Genomic DNA, 10,204 nt, shown 5'->3' with positions numbered 1-10,204 from the left:
CTACCTACACACAGCTGGCTGTGTTTCCTGTTGAGATCTTCCCTAAACTACAATACATGTATTGTTCTAAACTCATCCTGAGTAGTGCAAAGGAACTAGCGCAATGATATTAAAGGTCTGGAACTCAGTTATCAAAACAGCATCAATGGCCGGGTGCTAATGGCTCATGCCTATAAGCCTAACTACTCAGAGATCTGAGAATTGCAGTTCAAAGCCAGCCTGGGCAGGAAAGTCCATGAAACTCTTATCTCCAATTAACCAACAAATGACCAGAAGTCGCACTTTGGCTTAAGTAGTACAGCACTCTCCTTGAGCTGAAAAGCTCAGGAACAGCACCCAGGCTCATAGTTCATGTCCCAAGACCCACAAAAAAATAACAGTATCAATGATTTTATTCAGAGATTCCTATTTGTGCCAAGCTATGATCTCTGATTTCTGTGTTGTTCTTTTAATTTCATATGCTTCATCTTTCTGTACTTCACAGTGAATTTCCATCATGGCCACCTAAAGAAATGAAAGTGAGCTGATGTTCTTATGGGTTTTTTGTGTTCTTTTGATGCTGGTTCTGATATTTGAAGTCAGGGTCTAGGTGTTGTTTCTGAGCATTGTTTCTGTGTAAAAGGAGTGCTCTACCACTTTAACCTCGTATATATTCTGGCTTTTGTTGGATCATTGGAGAGAAAAAAAATCTCATGAATTTTCCTCCCCAGGCTAGCTTGGAACTCTGATCCTCACATCTCAGCTCTCTGAGGAACTAAGTTTACAGGCCTGAGGCACTGGTGCTCAGCTGAGTGTGAGCAATTTTAATGTAACTTGTGGCTGTTTAAACACAAACTGTGACAGCTGTGTTTGCATTGGGATCGCTGGTTATGGACAAAAGACATGAGATCAGAATCATTCTAGTAAGTTGTCCTCTTTTACAGGTAAACATTCATTTTATTTCACTGAGAATCCAGGAATAGGTCCCCTCTACCTTAGACTCTTTTCTTAGAAATGACTTAATGCTTACTTCCTTTACATTGGAGAATGATAAATTTATAAGTGCAACTCCCTATTTATTATAGCATAAAATGGTAAGTTTCCACTTGATGAAGGGCAAAATGTTATTGGCTTTGAAGTTCCAATTTCTCTAGTGAGCAGTTGATCAGAATCTTCATAATGCTTGATGAAGACATTTGATATGGTAGTCTAACATTCATTTCTCTAGTTTAGTAGGCTGTTTTGGTTCTCATTAAAGCTTTATGGTAGTAAAGTTAATCAATGCCCCTGTGTTGAATACTTACTTGTCCAAAAATAGCAGTCATTGTATAAGCACCTATACAGAACAGGGAGCACTCTCTCTTCTTTGAGTCATTGAAACTGGGAATAATCTGTTTGGCTTCCAGACATTTCTGTCTTTGTGCAGATGCTTTCCTGTTTTCCAGCAATGGCCCAGCAGAATTGCAAACAGCACTGTGTGTCTCTGTGATGCATGGATGGGTGATGTAACTCCACTGACCCACAGATACAGCATTGAATGACGTCAAGATCTCTGGACTCAGAGACACGTGCTTCCTTGTCCTTCGGTTTAATTCTGACTGTACAATGCAGTGGTGGCCTGACAATATTCCCACTTCAAGCTTCTCAACACATCTCATTTCTTAAGACACCTTTCTGAATCTATCTTGTACTCATAAAATGGTAAATAATATTGAGAGATATGAGAGATATTGAGAGTCTAAGTCTATCTAGTATGTTTGTCCTCTCTTTGGGGAGTTTTTTTATCTTCATATAAATGATTCAGTTTCTCCACTCATTAATATTGAGGATTCTTAGGGCTGGGACAACAAGGCTCTGCTTGGCCAATTATGCACTCTGTATCTTTGGTTTTCAATAAGAAATAATGTCTAATAAGCAAACTATTGCTCCAGCTGCTCATTTCGACAGCTCTAGTTATGTTGGAGAATTCGCATTTCTTCCCTGAAAAATACATTTATAGACTCCTGTGGTAAACTGGAGCAGATTAACATCCTGCTCTAAAATTCTTAAGGAAGGAAGAGAGAGAATGAGAGATTTTCTGAATATAGCAAAATAGAAAATATGTGAACTGAAATACACAGCTAGCATGTAATTGTAGCCCCTCTGTACAGTATGTTCTCAAATAAAATAAAATTAAATTAAAAAAAAAAGAAATACACAACTAGGTCAGAGAATGTACTCGAGGTACCATAATGAAAGCATGGAAAAGTTCAACAATATAAGGTTCTTATTCTAGTAGCATTAGCAATATAAAAATATGCAAGCAGAAATATGACATAGTTAAAAAGAGTAATTGACTCATTGCAACAATGAGATGTACAAGTCGTTATGTCGAAAAACGAACTTTTCAACTTTGACTGGGGTGGGGGGTGTGGATGGGGAAAGATGGGAAGGGATGGGAAGGGGAAACAAAGGAATAGGCAACGAGGCATGATAAGAAATGTACTCATTACATTGCACATGCAATTGTAACCTCTCTGTATGGTATTTTTACAGTAATTTTTTTAAAAGAGTAATTGAGATAGGAAAGAAAAAGGAAGAAGCACAGTAGATAATATACTCATAAGTAAAAATGATAGCATAAAGGGCAGATTACACTAGAGGAAGCAAAAAATATCCAAGTTAAAATAAAAGTTTAGGAGATGATGTTAGGAATTTGATATGACTCTAACATAACCAGAGGAATGAATAAGAGCAATTTCTTTGTTCAAAGAATTCCTCAAATTAAACTAAGATGTGACTGTCAAATTGTTACAGATTGCTCTCAGGGCCTCTAAACATTTCAAGCAACACTTATGTTCATCTTAATGTTTCTTTCTTCCAGGACATGATCTCCCCTCAAACTTGGACAGAGAATTACTCTCAAGCCTTATCAAGATGATGTAGCACTTGGGGGCAAAAATGCAGCCCAGGAGACCTCCACTTGAGGCTAATATGGAGAAGACCTCCACAGCCATCATGACCTTCCCCTTGGTGTTTGGTAGACTAGCAGAAATGTGAGTCACACACTGCAGAACTTCAGCATACTGAAGGTCAGGAACTTGGCCTCATTGAAGGTGTCAGGCAGGATCCTGACCAAAAAAGCCACTGTGAAGCTGGCTAGGGCCAGGGTTCCCAGGTATCCCAGGAAACAATAGAAGGCAGTGAGGGAGCCCATGTTGCACAGGATGATGATGTGGCCATGTTCAGAGTGTGCATCTCTGTCCACAAAGGGGAAAAGATTCCCTGCCAAAGGCGAGAGAGAGTCACCTGGATGACGGTGCAGATGGGGAATAGGAGGTTAGGGGCCAGGGACACCAGCCACTGCTTCATTCTTCTGCCTGGAGCAGTGAGTGTGACGGCCAGAACCACAGTGATGGTCTTGGCCAGGACCGTGGAGACAGCCATGGTGAAGACTACTGCAAATGAGGTGTGCTGCAGGATGCAGGTGGCTGTGTGGGGACTGCCAAGGAAGAGTAAGGAGCAGAGAAAGCAGCAGATGAGGGAGACGAGCAGGATGTAGCTGAGGACCCGGTTATTGGCCGAGACAATGGGGTTGTCTTGGTGCTTGTTAAACACACCAAGAACAACAGATGTGAGTGCAGAGCAGCAGAGAGCCATGCAGGCCATAGCCATGCCCAAAGGGTCTTCATAAGCCAGGAGGCTCTCAGTTTTCAAAAAGCAGTTGTTTCTCTCGGTGTTGGCAAACTGATGATCTGCACACCTCACACACCACTCCATGTCTGGTGAGGAGTAATAATCACTATTAGTCTATTTTCAGCATTTCTCTTTCCCCTAATTCCCCTCCACTCAAGCAGTTCATTTTCCCTGATTTAAAAGTTGGCCTGAGTTGCTTTCAATACCAATAATAGTAACTCTCTATATCAAAATACTATCCGGTGAATTATCTTTCTTTCTCATATTTCTTAATCTTACCTTCCTCTCTTTCTCTTTTTCCTGTTTATCTCCTTCCTTCCTTCCTTCCTTCCTTCCTTCCTTCCTTCCTTCCTTCCTTCCTTCTTTCCTTCCTTCCTTCTTTCCTTCCTTCTCTCTATCTCTTTCTCTCTCTGTCTCTCTGTCTCTCTGTGTCTCTGTCTCTGTCTCTGTCTCTCTCTCTCTCTCTTTCTTTTCTTTCTCCAGTGCTTGAACTGTGGACTTGGGAAATTTTTTAGAGAATTAATGCTCAACCTACTACTCTACCACTTTAGCCACAGCTTGAATTCCAACTTTTTGGTGCCTACTTGTGGAAAAGAACCTTGTTTCCTGCCCATCATTACATCAAAGTTCCATCATCAAATTTCAACTGCCTGAGTCGCTTGGATTACAGGTATAATATGTAATTACTTAGCCTTATGTGATATGTTCTTGACAGGCCATATCACTCTGGCTCTCTGCTACTCATTCAAGAAATAATGGACAAGGGGCTAAGAAGTTGGCTTAGTGGTAAAGTGTTTGTCTCACATGCATGAGGCCCTGGGTTCAATTGCTCAGCACCACATAAGAAGAAAAAATCCAGAAGTCATGTTATGGTTCAAGTAGTAGGGCACTAGCCTTGAGCTGAAGAGCAGAGGGACAGTGCTGAGGCCCAGAGTTCAGCCCTCATGACCACCCAAAGAATAATAAGAAAGAAAGAAAGAAAGAAAGAAAGAAAGAAAGAAAGAAAGAAAGAAAGAAAGAAAGAAAGAAAGAAAGAAAGTAAAGGAAAATACAGAATCAGCCCAGTTGATCCATTTTTAACAAGAGGTTCTAATCCAAACCTCAACCTATTCCTTACAGCACATAAAAACTTCCTGAACATTTGATCTGTGTCAAGAACAATGCTCCTCCACCAATATGGGAGGGTCTAGGAAAGATCAGCTGGAGACTGGAAAAAAGAAGTGAAATGGAGATGGTATACTAGTTCTAAAACACTTGTATTTAGGTAATTGCTATTTAACCTAGTGCCAGTGTAAGAAAGGGAGTGATCCTAAAAAGGCTCTTTATTATTAGTTATGCTAAATTTAATTAGAAAAGAGCAGCAATGGGCACTCAGAAATGAAAGGCTGTGTTAGATCCCCAGTTCCATGATGATTTGCACATCATTTCAAAGATCAACTACTGATCCTTGATATTTTCTTTTCTTATATTTCCTTTAAATACAAAAAATGTGACTGATAAGAGGGGAACTGGGCTATTCTCCAGCCTTAATAGATTAGAAAATACAATCAGAGATGTAATGTAGGGGCAGTGGGTTGTTTCTTCTAAGGAAAAGTATGGGTTAAGGGTAACCATGGAACTCTTCCTGAAGGTGCATATTTGTTCCTGCCATGCTGCTCTAGATCATTCCACTGGCTTGGATGGACTGGATGTTAGAAAGGAGAGATGGGGAATTTCTCTATAACTCACAGACTCACGTGACACGTTAGACATCTCATTCTCTGGGCAAGGAGTGTAGTCAAAGCAACAAGTAGCATTTCTCTCCAGAGAGGCCTTCCTGAATCCAGGACCACAGCTCTCAGTGCAGACAGAATGAGGAGTCTGAGAACATTAAGAAGAAGGTTATTGACCATGAGACACTCAAGTTATTTAGGGGAAAAAATCATCGAAACACATAATCTTTATATACATACAGCCAATGAATTCAATGAGCCTTTTACAGTTTCATCTAACATGACCTCAAGAAAACGTGGGGCCTTCACAAACAGTTCCTCATGCTATCGGAAAGTCATGTAGCCTTTAAGAGGTGGATGTTAATTCTAGGAAAATAGGAAAAAGGAGTTAAATTCTGCATCCCATTCTTTTTTAATTAAGTTTTTTATTGTGAAAATACTTTACAAAGGATTACAGTTACAAGAGCAAGGTAATGAGTACATTTCCTTTTTATTCCTTATCCAGCATTGTTGGCCATTCTTTGTTTTTCCCCTACCAAACCTTCCCTCCTACCTCCTCAGCTACACCACTCCATCCCTCATCCACAAACTCCACGCCCAACCTTCCTCCCTAAATTGTAAAGTTCCTTTGCTGACATAGTGTCTTCTACATCTCATTGTTGCAATGGCTCAATCTGTGCCCTATTTAAACAACTTGTTTTCCCCTGCATCCCATTCTTCAATTCAGTAATGATTTTTCTCTCCTATTCATCTGCGAACAAATGAATAAGAACATGAGTGGAAAATCAATCAGGGAAACTTCAAACCCACACTCTAAAGCATAGCTAATTGCTTTGAAGGTGCTGCTGAACCCAGGGCCATTCACATCTCTCTATTGGCTTCCCATCTCCAATGAGGTGGGTGAACTTCACTGGCCGATGATCCTTTCATTACATCCTGTCTCACCACAGACTCAAAAGCAGCAATCTACCCAACCGTGGTCTGAAATCTCCAGGCAGAAACAAAGCAAGTCCTTCTGCCTTCTTACTTGATTCCATCAGATATTTTGTCACAGTACTGAAAAGATGATTCACAGGAGGCATTCAGCTTTTGTCATATTCAATTTGCAAATATAGAACAATATATTGGTAATGAAATGTTCCGCTATTCCCTCCATGAATCTGTTAGTAAGAAACTTCCAGAAACAGGAAGTTGTGAAATGTACACCACTGAGACATAGTTTTAGTGAACAACCTTGAAAACAAAAGTTTTGTTTATTTATACATGACACGATAGATCATGATATAGTCAGAAATGACCAACAATGGGGGAGAAATAAGGATGTGGTAACATAGTCTACAAGCATTTTACTCATAACATGACTTAAGGAATTATAAGCACTTTCTACAACTACGTCATAATAACAGTACTTTTTTTAAAAAATGAGAATGCAAAAGAAGTAAAAATGACCCACTGTGGTAATGCCTATGGGCCACTCTATCAGATTTTCAAACAAAATCAGTTGTTGACCATGAAGTTTACATGGAAAAAACTCGCCAACTTTCATCCTTTGTGTCAGACCTTCAGGAAAATTCCAAAAGCTCATAATGTCATACTCTGCCTCCAATTTCCCTTCGTCTTTCAAAATCACTTGATCTCCAACAGTTTTGGTAAATTGGATCTTCTTCAAAAAGAAATGCAGCTAAAAGAGACACATTACAGTATGGTGAAGTGCTTTCCAGAGTTATGACAGAACCCCAGAACAATGGATGCACACAGCTTAGCCTTCATTTTCACCACATGATTCATACACACCACAGGAATCTAACCAACTGTATCAAATGCTCACCCACAGACGACTAAAGTGTTACCAAATTCTAAAACCTGGTTATCCAGGATGGGATGCAGAAACTCAATTTGAACGGAATGAGACTCCAACCACATACAACCAAATAATGACATCATATGACAGACCTCAATCACTGTTCTAAAGTGAATTCTTATCAATTATTTTATGATTGTGATCAGAATCAGTCTGAAAAACAGGTAAATAATAAACTAAGTAGAATCATAGAATATTTATCACAACTATGGAATATTATGTTAAGCAAGACTTAGTTCAATGTGTGTGTGTGTGTGTGTGTGTGTGTGTGTGTGTGTGTGTATCCTGTGGCTTGACCTCAGGGCCTAGGCATTCAACTTGAGGTTTTTTTTTCCCTATTCAATGTATAAGCAATCTATCATTTGAACCATAGCTCCACCTCTGGCTTTTTGGTGGTTAATTGTAGTCAGAAGTGAGCTACAAGTGTGAAACACTTGTGTCCAGACAATCTTAAGTTTTCTTAAAATTGACAAGAAAAATTTGGATATATGCTATTGAAAAGGGGACAGCTTTTTACAAACATAAGGAGGATAGGGACAGAAGACACAGCACTTCCTTGTCATGAATTCAGCGTTCTTCAAGAATATTGTCTTGCTGGGCATTGATTGGTCATGACTGTAATCCTAGTTACTCATCGTCCTGAGACCTGATCATCACAATTCACAGCCATCCGAGGCAGGAAAGCTTGTGAGACTCTTATCTCTTATAAACCAGTCAGAAAACTGGAAGTGGTGCTCTGGCTGAAGTGGGAGAGTCCTACCCTTGAGCTGAAGAGCTGAGGGACAGCACCCAGTCCCAGAATTCAAACCCCATGACCAAAAAAGAAAAAAACAAGAAAAAATTGTCTTCATAGCTCTACAATCACTTCATGGAGAGGAACAGCAGGCCCAGAGTCTCTTATATTTTCCAAAATGGAGGCAAACAACTTACATCCATCTGCTATGAAAGCTTCTATAAAAAGTCAGTATATCTAGAGTAGGTCACCCAAAAGCAAAGCCATTACCTGTGAAGAGAGAAATGCCTTTGATTGCAAATTGTGAAATCGTGGCACTTCCATGAGATGAAGAATCATCTGGTGAAGGGCATGGGCCATGGCGTACACAGCATTGGAGATGTTGTAACTCTCTTCTGGCATGGTCATGTCAAAAATATGCCTCAGCAACCAATCCCGTGTGGCATTGTATGAACAGGACCCCAAGTCTCTGAAGTCAGACATAATCAGTAGGCAATAAACAGACTGGATCCATGACCTGGGAAGGGAATTAACTCCTGAGTTATTGGACAAGGTCTCTGTTAGAATAAAATTGGTGAACCCAGCAATATTTCTATAATGGTGAGAGAAGATTAGAGGTGCATAGAAGGAGTTGATCAGAAAATATCTTTTACCAATGGTCACGTCATCATAGGGTGAGTTCATGACCCAGACTTTCCCTGTAACTAAAAGTCCCCTAAATTAAGAATAAAGCTTAGTAGAAATTTACTGACCCCATGAATGATAATCACATTGGTTGATGATTCCATTAGCTGGCAGTGCATTGGTAGATCATTTGAGAAATATGAAAAGGCAGTGTAAGTGATCATGTTCTCAAAGACCAAACACACTCCATTCTTGCCCATCTCTTCTCTCATTTCTGAGTGGAACCACTCACCATAGTCGTTTTCAGTGATGAAGAGTCCTACCCAGGTCCATCTAAAATAAAGCATCACAGAGACCATGGTCCGGGCTAGACCTGAGTCCTGGGAAGTCATCTGATAGACAGTACCGAATTTTCCATGGTCTCTCAGGAGAAGATCAAAAGACCCATATGTGAACTGCAGGGAAAAATCAACAAAGGAAGACGATGGTAGTAGGAAAGTCTCAGCCCTGATGTGAATTAAACAATTTGGAGCACTGGAAACAAAAGTTTGCTTATCCCATTTGCAAAATCACCTCGCATGTTCCAAGCTCATTGTAGACATGTACGGATAAGGCTCAGAGCTTTGGGTCATCCTTTGGTCTCTTACAACCTCTCCTTTATTTATTTTTGCAGTAAAGAAAATGTGTATATGCCACTCACTTTTTGTCTTTTCCCTGTGAGATCATGAATTTGGAAGGATTTGTGATAACACCTCTTTTTCAGTCTGTCAAGGACAGAGTCAAGGTGGCCATGGTTTCACATCTGCCCACCCCTCCCAGCCGCACCTCTGGACATTTGTAGAGGTCCAGTAGTGTCCCAATTGGGACAGATGTGCTTGAGGTTTCTGTGAGTACTGCTAAAGCTTTGTTGTCTCTTTTGCAGGTGTAATTAGGGCTGTTTTTATTCTTCCCAAACACCCAGATGAGTGGATCCTCTAACAGATCAGTATCTGTGTAATGTGCACTATAGATCTCAAACCCCAGAGTCATGTTGGGTAGCAGATGGGCATTCATATTGATCTCTTTCACAGCCAACACCAGGGTAAGAAGCAATTGGTATTTCTATAAGTTCATCCTGCACAGAGGTCACAACATTTGGGTAGGTATATGTATATTACAAATGATTAACTGCAAATGTCATGACTTTGTTGATTCAAATGCTTATCACTACACACAGTAGTATGTATAGATCCTATCTCCCAACAGCATGGCATTAGAATTTGGAGTCTTAGAAAAGTTCTTAGATTTAGGGGAGCTCCTGAACAGGACTTGATCAGCATACAGGAGGTGACTATTCTTCTGAGAGTGCAGGCGGATGAGCAAGCTGGTTTTCCATTTCTGCACTGTATGGATATGTGAAAAACACTGCTATCTGCTGGATCATAGAAGCATGTCCAGCTCACATCCGTCATTGGGTACCTTGATTTAATGTGCATATGAAGAACTCTTAAGAAATACAATTGAAATTGGGAGCAGCTTGTCCACCTAATTTCAACCAATATGACCAGAGAGGCAGGTCCTGCTGTGTTAGGAGCTGCTGACTTGTGTCTGTGCTCGCGTGCCAGACATTTGCCAAAGAAT

General features: G+C 40.3%; 1 pseudogene; it reads right to left on the bottom strand.

The window, feature by feature from the left end:
• Window positions 1–2,822: 2,822 nt before the first annotated feature.
• On the bottom strand, window positions 2,823–8,644 carry LOC138813658 (vomeronasal type-2 receptor 116-like; annotated as a pseudogene).
• Between the last annotated feature and the right edge of the window lie 1,560 nt (window positions 8,645–10,204).

The sequence above is a fragment of the Dipodomys merriami genome, unplaced genomic scaffold (genome assembly GCF_024711535.1).
Source record: "Dipodomys merriami isolate MVZ:Mamm:240054 unplaced genomic scaffold, mDipMer1.0.p SCAF_6, whole genome shotgun sequence".
Classification (NCBI taxonomy): Eukaryota; Metazoa; Chordata; class Mammalia; order Rodentia; family Heteromyidae; genus Dipodomys; species Dipodomys merriami.
This window is presented reverse-complemented; position numbering and strand designations above follow the sequence as displayed.